Source organism: Mastomys coucha, unplaced genomic scaffold, assembly GCF_008632895.1.
Source record: "Mastomys coucha isolate ucsf_1 unplaced genomic scaffold, UCSF_Mcou_1 pScaffold7, whole genome shotgun sequence".
NCBI lineage: Eukaryota > Metazoa > Chordata > Mammalia > Rodentia > Muridae > Mastomys > Mastomys coucha.
In genome coordinates this window covers 104682792-104692315 of record NW_022196913.1, presented here as the reverse complement: position 1 = coordinate 104692315, position 9524 = coordinate 104682792, and positions in this window count along the sequence as shown.

Genomic DNA, 9524 nt, shown 5'->3' with positions numbered 1-9524 from the left:
CCTCCTCCTCTTCCTCTTCCTCCTCCTCTTACTCCTATTTCTCCTTCTTCTATTCCTATTTATTCTTAGGTTTGGTCTTTTCAAATTGCCTCAGATTTCCTTGCTATTTTATGCATTTTTAAATTGTTCTTGACTGATCTACTAATTTCTTCTACTATATTTTCTATCTCCTGCATTCTGTTGGTGATCTTTACGTCGGTAGTTCCTGTTCTCTTTCCTAGGTTTTCCATCTCCAGGATTACTTTAGTTTGTTTTTGTTTTTGTTTTTGTGTTTGTGTTTATTTCCCCTTTCAGGTCTTGAACATTTTATTCATATCCTTCACCTGTTTGTATTTTCCTGTTTTTCTTTATATTTATCTGCTTACTTTTTTAAATGCATATACCTGTTTGAATGTATTTTCCTATATTTTCTTAAGGGATTTATTCATGACCTCTTTAAAGGCCTCTATCATTTTTATAAGATTGACTTTAAGATCCTCTTCTTGTGCTTCAGTTTCATTATGAAATCCAGGGTTTGCTGTAGCAGGATACCTGGGCTCTGGTGGTGCCATATTGCCCAGTATCTTGTTGATTGTGTTCTAATGCTGTCCTTTAGGCATCTGGTTTTCCCTGGTGTTAGCTGGATAATCCTGATGGCAGCAGGACTTCTCAGGAGCGTGGGGTGAGCTGTGGGCCAGACAATGGAGATCAGGGTACCATACTCTATTGGCTTCATAGTGCCTCAGGTGCACCTGATTCTGCAGGCTGTTTCTCAGTCAGACACAGCTGTGGTGATGGGCATATTCAAATAGGATGGCAGTTTGGCAGGGTTTGAACCCCCGAAGTTTCGACCACAGGGGAGGCAGGACATTATTATGGTCATGCCAAGCTCCTCCAGATTGGGTAGTAAGGCCAGAGCACTGGTCATTTTCATTTCATCCTATGACAACTATTTGCTCAATTCACCAGATGTTTTGTGTTTAGTTTTAATAGGTCTGACTACTATTCTCTTATCAGGTGCATATTTGGCAAGTCTATCATTCTGTTTCTGATGATCATTTCTTTTGCTGTATAGAAGCTTTTTGATTTTATATAGCTGCAAGTTCTGAGATTATTTCCTGTGCTACATAGGATCCTGAAGTGATTTTTCTCTAGTACTTTCAGTGTTTCATGTCTTACACTGAAGTTTTTGACCCATTTTCAACTAATTTTTGTGCAGAGTAAGCAATACACAGTTTCATTCATTTACACATGGATATACAGTTTCCAAGAACTGTTTTATTGTTTGCTTGGTTTGGTTTTTTTGCTTGTTTTTGTTTTCATGAAGAGTGTAAAATATTTTCAATGTGTGATCTTGACATCATTGTCAAAGACTAGTTGACAATAGCTGTTGTTTTAGTTCTGGGTCCTACTGTTCTGTTTTGGATATGATAGCTCTATTATATAATTTGAAGTCAACTATTGTAATTGCTTCATATTCTTTTTTCTAAGAATTACCTTAACTATTGGGACTTTTTGTGTTTCCCTATGAATTGTGGGATTAATTTTCCTGTCTCTGTGAAGAATGTCATCCAGATTTTGATGGAGTTACATTGACTCTGTAGATCGAATTTGGTATTATAGCTCTTCTATATTATTATCATTATTATTAATTATTAATTATATTTAACCTTGAGCAAGGGAGGTATTTTTTCTAGTGACTTCTTTAATTTACTTTTGAAAACATTCTTAAAGAAGTTACCCTCTTTAAGATAGAGTTTTCTTTCTAGCACCTTCTGAAGGGCTGTTATCTGTAGTTAGTTATTGCTTAAAATTGGTTTATTATGGAATGTCTTATTTTCTCCATCTACTGTGACAGAAAATTTTTGCTGTGTGTAGTCTAGGCTGGTATTTCTGGTCTCTTATTGCATATAGAACATATATGCAGGCCCTTCTGGATTTTAGAGTCTTCATTGAGAAGTCAAGTATTATTCTAATAGGATTGTATGTTATTTGGTCTTTTCCACTTACTGCTTTTAATATGCTTTGTCCTTTAGTGTAAGTGCCAAGGGTACTTTTCTTTCTGGTCAAATCTATTTGGTGCTCTGTATGCTTCTTGTACCTTGATAAGCATCTCATTCTTTAGGTAAGGGTAATTTTCTTTTGTGATTCAGTTGAAAATGTTTTCTATGCCTTTGACCTGGGTCCCTTCTCCTCCTGAATTCCTATTATTCTTAGAGTTGGTCTTTTCATGAGTCCCTGTTTTCCAGGATGTTTTGTGCCAGGAGATTTTAGATTTAGCATTATCTTTGACTATAATATCTATTAATTCAATCATGTCTTCAATGTCTGAAATTCCTTTTTAACTCTTGTCTTTATGTATGGTGAAGTTTACCTCCTGTTTGAGTTACTACAGATTTCATTTCCAGATTTCCCTCAGTTTGTATTTTGATTCTATTTCCACTTTCAGATCTTGAACTCTTTATTCACTTCCTTCTACTGTTTGTATTTTCATATATTTCTTTAATGAATTTATCAATTTCTTCTTTAAAAACCTCTAACATATTTATAAAATCTATCTTGAAGTCTCTGTCTTGTGCTCCATCTATATTGTATGCTCAGAAGTATTGTAGTAGTGTTGATGTTTTATCTACCAATGAGGTGTATATCTTGAGAACAGATAATTGGATTTTTTTGTTGTGTCTTGGAATGGTGATTTTTTTTAATTAGATGTTTTCTTTATTTACAATAACTCCTTTCACAGGTTCCCCTCCAAAAGAAAAAATAAAAATAAAAATAAGAAAAATAAAATAAAATAAAATCCCAAAACTAAAACAATCCCCTCTTTCCTCTCCACCCCCCCCACCCCTGCTCAGCATCCTACCCTCTCCCACTTCCTGGCCCTGGAAGTCCCCTACACTGGGGCATAGAACCTTCACAGGGCCAAGAGGCCTCTACTACCATTGATGACCAACTTGGCCATCCTCTGCTATATATATATATATATATATATATATATATATATATATATATGTGCTGGAGTCATGAGTCCCACCATGTGTACTCTTTGGTTGGAGTTTTAGTCCCTGGGAGCTCTGAGAGTACTAGTTAGTTCAAATTGTTGTTCGTTTTAAGGGGCTGCAGACCCTTCAGCTCCTTGGGGCCTTTCTCTAGCTCCTTCATTGGGGACTCTGTACTCAGTTCAATGGATGGCTGTGAGACTCTACTTCTGTATTAGTCAGATACTCTCAGAGACTCTCCAGAGACAGCTATATCAGGCTCCTGTCAGTCAGCACTTGCTAATATCCACAATAGTGTCTGGATTTGTTTGAATATGGGAAGAAGCAGTCTCTGGATTGTCCTTCCTTCAGTCTCTGCTCCATAGTTTGTCTCTGAAAATCCTTCCATGGGTATTTTGTTCCCCCTTTTAAGAAGGAATGAAGTATCCACATTTTGGTCTTCCTTCTTCTTGAGTTTCTTGTGGTTTGTGTATTCCTATCTTCTAGGCTAATATCCACTAATCAAAGAATGCATACCATGTGTGTTCTTTTGTGATTGGGTTACCTCACTCAGGATGATATTCTCCAGGTCCATCCATTTCCCTAATAATTTCATAAATTCATTGTTTTTAATAGCTGAGTAGTACTCCATTGTATAGATGTACCATAATTTCTGTATCCATTCCTCTATTGAGGGACATCTGGGTTGTTTCCAGTTTCTGGCTATTATAAACAAGGCTGCTATGAACATAGTGGAGCATGTGTCCTTATGACATGTTGGAGCATCTTCTGGGTATATGCCCAGGAGTGGTATAGCTGGATCCTCTGGTAGTACTATGTCCAATTTCCTAAGGAACCACCAAATTGATTTCTAGAATGGTTGTACCAGCTTGCAACTCCACCAGCAATGAAGGAGTGTTCCTCTTTCTCCACAACCTATCCAGCATCTGCTGTCACCTGAATTTTTTATCCCAGCTATTCTGACTGTTGTAAAGTGGAATCTCAGGGTTGTTTTGATTTGCATTTCCCTGATGACTTAGGATGTTGAACATCTATTTAAGGTGCTTCTCAGTCATTAAATATTCATCAATTGATAATTCTTTGTTTAGCTCTGCTTCCCATTTTTTACTAGGGTTATTTGTTTCTCTGGAGTCTAACTTCTTGAGATATTTGGATATTGGATATTGGATATTAGCCCTCTATCAGATATAGGAATGGTAAAGATCTTTTCCCAATTTGTTGGTTGCTGTTTTGTCCTACTGACAGTGTCTTTTGCCTTACAGAAGCTTTGCAATTTTTTGAAGTCCCATTTGTCAATTCTTGATCTCAGAGCATAAACTATTGGTGTTCTGTTCAGGAATATTTCCCCTGTGCCTATGTTCTTGAGGCTCTTCCCCACCTTCTTTTCTATTAGTTTCAGTGTATCTGGTTTTATGTGGAGGTCCTTGATCCCCTTGGACTTGAGCTTTGTACAAGGATATAAGAATGGATCAGTTTGCCTTTGTCTACATGCTAACCGCCAGTTGAGCCAGCACCAATTGTTGAAAATGCTGTCTTTTTTCCACTGGATGGTTTTAGCTCCTTTGTCAAAGATCAAGTTGCCATAGGTTTGTGAGTTCATTTCTAGATCTTCACTTCTATTCCATTGGTCTACCTGCCTGTCACTGTACCAATACCATGCAGTTTTTATCATAATTGCTTTGTAGTACACCTTAAGGTCTGGGATGGTGATTCCACCAGAGGTTCCTTTATTGTTGAGAATACTTTTGGCTATCCTGGGGTTTTTGTTATTCCAGATGAATTTGCAAATTGCTCTAAGTCTGTGAAGAATTGAGTTGGAATTTTGATGGGGATTGCACTGAATCTGTAGATTGCTTTCGGCAAGATGGCCATTTTTACTTTATTAATCCTGCCAATCCACGAGCATGTGAGATCTTTCCATCTTCTGAGATCTTCAATTTCCTTATTCAGAGACTTGAAGTTTTTGTCAACAGATCTTTCACTTGCTTAGTTAGAGTCACACCAAGGTATTTTATATTATTTGTACTATTGTGAAGGGTGTTGTTTCCCTAACTTCTTTCTCAGCCTGTTTATTCTTTGTGTAGAAGGCGGCCACTGATTTGTTTGAGTTAATTTTATATCCAGCTACTTTGCTGAAGTTGTTTATCAGGTTTAGGAACTCTCTGGTGGAATTTTTGGAGTCATTTAAGTATACTATCATATCATCAGCAAATAGTGACAATTTGACTTCTTCCTTTCCAATTCGTATCTTTGATCTCCTTTTGTTGTCTAATTGCTCAAGTACAATATTGAATAGGTAGGGAGAGAGTGGGCAGCCTTGTCTAGTCCCTGATTTTAGTGGGATTGCTTCAAGTTTCTCTCCATTTAGTTTGATGTTGGCTACTGGTTTGCTGCATATTGCTTTTACTATATTTAAGTAATGGCCCTTGAATTCCTAATCTTTCCAAGACTTTTATCATGAAGGGATGTTGGATTTTGTCAAATGCTTTCTCAGCATCTAATGAGATGACTATATGGTTTTTTCTTTGAGTTTGTTTATATAGTGAATTATGTTGATGGATTTCCGAATGTTGAACCATCCCTGCATCCCTGGGATGAAGCCTACTGGATCATGATGATCGTTTTGATGTGTTCTTGGATTCAGTTGCAAGAATTTTATTGAATATTTTTGCATCGATATTCATAAGGGAAATTGGTCTGAAGTTTTCCTTCTTTGTTAGGTCTTTGTGTGGTTTAGGTATAAGAGTAATTGTGGCTTCATAGAACAAATTGGGTGGAGTACCCTGTTTCTATTTTGTGGAATAGTTTGAGGAGTATTGGTATTTGTTTTTTGTTTTTTGTTTTTGTTTTGTTTTGGTTTGTTTTGGTTTTTTTTTTTTTTTGATGGTCTGATAAAACTCTGTACTAAACCCATCTGGACCAGGGCTTTTTTTGGTTGGGAAACTATTAATGACTGTTTCTATTTCTTTAGCAGATATGGGACTGTTTAGATCATTGATCTGATCTTGATTTTACTTTAGTACCTGGTATCTGTCTAGAAAATTGTCCATTTCATCCAGGTTTTCTAGTTTTGTTGAATATAGGCTTTTGTAGTAGGCTCTCATTATTTTTTGGATTTCCTCAGTGTCTGTTGTTATGCCTCCCTTTTTATTTCTGATCTTGTTAATTAGGATAATGTCTCTGTGCTCTCTAGTTAGTCGGGCTAAGGATTTATCTATTTTGTTGATTTTCTCAAAGAACCAGCTCCTGATTTGGTTGATTCTTTGTATAATTCTTTTTGTTTCTATTTGGTTGATTTCAGCCCTGAGTGTGATTATTTCCTGCCTTCGACTCCTCTTGGGTGAATTTGCTTCTTTTTGTTCTAGAGCTTTTAGATGTGCTGTCAAATTGCTAGTATATGCTCTCTTCAGTTTCTTTTTGTAGGCATTTAAAGCTATGAGTTTTCCTCTTAGGACTGCTTTCATTGTGTCCCATAAGTTTGGGTATGTTGTGGCTTCATTTTCATTAAACTCTAGAAAGTCTTTAATACCTTTCTTTACTTCTTCCTTGACCAAGTTGTCATTGAGGAGAGTTTTGTTAAGCTTCCACTTGTATGTGGGCATTTTATTATTTATGCTGTTATTGAGGAGCAGCCTTAGTCCATGATGATCTGACAGGATGCAAGGGATTATTTCAATCTTCTTGTATCTGTTGAGGCCTGATCTGTGACCAATTATATGGTCAATTTTGGAGAAGGTACCATGAGGTGCTAAGAAGAAGGTATATCCTTTTGTTTTAGGATAAAAAGCTCTATAGATATCTGTTAAATCCATCTGTTTCATAGCTTCTGTTAGTCTCACCATGTCTTTGTTTAGTTTCTGTTTCCATGATCTGTCCATTGCAGAGAGTGGGGTGTTGAAATCTCCCACTATTATTGTGTGCGATGCAATGTGTTCTTTGAGCTTTAGTAAAGCTTCCTGTATGAATGTAGATGCCCTTGCATTTGGAGCATAGAGGTTCAGAATTGAAAGTTCATCTTGGTAGATCATACCTTTGATGAATATGAAGTGTCCCTCCTTATCTTCTTTGATCACTTCAGGGTGAAAGTCGATTTTATTTGATATTAGAATGGCTATTCTAGCATTTTTCTTGGGACTATTGGCTTGGAGAATTGTTTTTCATCCTTTTATTCTGAGGTAGTGTCTGTTTTTGTCACTCAGGTGGGTTTCCTGTATGCAACAAAATGTTGGGTCCTGTTTATGTACCCAGTCTGATAGTGTATGTCTTTTTATTGGGGAATTGGGTCCATTGATATTGATATTAAGGAAAGGTAATTGTTGCTACCTGTTCTTTTTGTTGTTAGAGTTGAAGATCTGTTCATGCGGCTATCTTCTTTTAATTTTGTTGGAAAATTATTTTTCTTTTTCTAGGACATAGTTTCCTTCCTTGTGTTGAAGTTTTCCACTTATTTTCCTTTGATGGAATGGATTCATGGAAGTATATTGTGTGAATTTGTTTTTGTCATGGAATATCTTGTTTTCTACATCTATGGTAATTTAGAGTTTTGCTGGGTATAGTAGCCTGGGCTGGCATTTGTGTTCTCTTAAGGTCTGTACAACATCAACCCATGATGATCTGGCTTTCAAAGTCTTTGGCGAGAAGTCTGGTGTAATTCTGATAGGCCTGCCTTTATATGTTACTTGACCTTTTTCCCTCACTGCTTTTAATATTCTTTGTTTTGTGCATTAGATGTTTTGACTATTATGTGGCAGGAGGAATTTCTTTTCTGGTCCAGTCTATTGAAGATCTATAGGCTTCTTGTATGTTCATGGGCATCTCTTTCTTTAGGTTAGGGAAGTTTTCTTCTATAATTTTGTTGAACATATTTACTGGTCCTTTAATTTGGAGGTCTTCACTCTCTTCTATACCTATTATCCTTAGGTTTGGTGTTCTCATTGTGTCCTGAATTTCCTGGATGTTTTGGGTTAGGAGCTTCTTGCATTCTTTTTTCTTCGACTGTTGTGTCAATGTTTTCTATGGTTTCTTCTGCACCTGAGATTCTCTCTTCAATCTCTTGTATTCTGTTGGTGATGCTTGCATCTATGGTTCCTGACTTATTTCCTAGGTTTTCTATCTCCAGAGTTGACTCTGTGATTTCTTAACTGTTTCTACTTCCATTTTTAGGTCTTGGATGGTTTTGTTCAGTTCCTTCACCAGTTTGGTTGTGCTTTCCTGTAATTCTTTAAGGGATTTTTGTGTTTCCTCTTTAAGGACTTCTACTTGTTTACTTGTATTCTCCTGTAATTCTTTAGGAATTTTTGTGTTTCCTCTTTAAGGGCTTGAACCTGTTTACCTGTGTTCTCCTGTATTTCTTTAAGGGAGTTATTCATGTTCTTTTTAAATTCCTCTATCTCCAGCACGAGATATGATTTTAGATCCAAATCTTGCTTTTCTTGTGTTTTGGGATATCCAGGACTTGCTGTGGTGGGAGTACAAAGTTCTGATGTAGCCAAGTAGTCTTGGTTTCTGTTGGTAAGATTCTTCCATTTGCCTTTTGCCATCTGTTGATCTCTGGTGTTATATGTTCTTGCTGTCTCTGGCTGTAGCGTGTTCTTCCTGTGTGTCTGTAAGCCTGTGTCAGCAATTCTGAGAGATTAGCTCTCCTCAGGTAAGACCTGTGTGTAGTGGGCTGTGGACCAGTTGTCCCTCCTGAGTCCTGTGGTCAGAACAAACCCTGGAGACAGACTCTCTATTTGCAGGGAAAGGGCAGAGAAGGCTGTGGATCTGAAGAACCTTCTCCTAGGTGAAGCTGGAATGGTGATTTTATTTCCTTTATATTCAGAAGTTGGGGTACTGCATATGGTAAGTGTATTTTATTATTCTATTTTCTATGTATTCTAAAAATTATTCTCTGAAATTATCATACATATATACAATATATCTTGATCATATTCAATCCTCAATTCCCCCTACAATTACTCCCATGACCTCCTATCACATCTTCCTCCCAACTTTGTCCTTTTTTAAAAAAAACTCATCAAATCCAATGAGTGCTAACCATATGAATAGAGGCATGGATGGGGCCATCCATTGGGAACCTACCAATGGCCAAATTCCTGAAGAAAAGTAATTCTTCCTCATCCTGTAGTCATCAACTGACAGTACTTCCCTGACTTTTGGAGGTTCTCCTCCATCCACTCTAGAAGTTTTAACTGGCTTGATTATGCTGTGCACGTGTTGTGCAGGTAAATACAGCTATTGTCAGTTCATTCAGAACAGCTTTGTTACATCTAGAGGACAAATGATGGTGTAGTGTTCTGATCTTGTTTAGGCAGCCATAGTGTTGAGATTTCATAGGTGTAGCTTTCCTACTATAAAGAGATAATCTTGTCGCATACTCCCTGTCCTCTACCTGTTATACTCTTCCTGTGTTCTCTTTCACAATATTCCCTGAACCTTAAGTGTAGGGTTGTACTGTAGATTTACCAACTATGGCTGGATACTACATTCTGTTATTCTCTGCATTCTGACCTGTTGCTTTCTGTAATGGCCTCTCTGCTAAAAAAA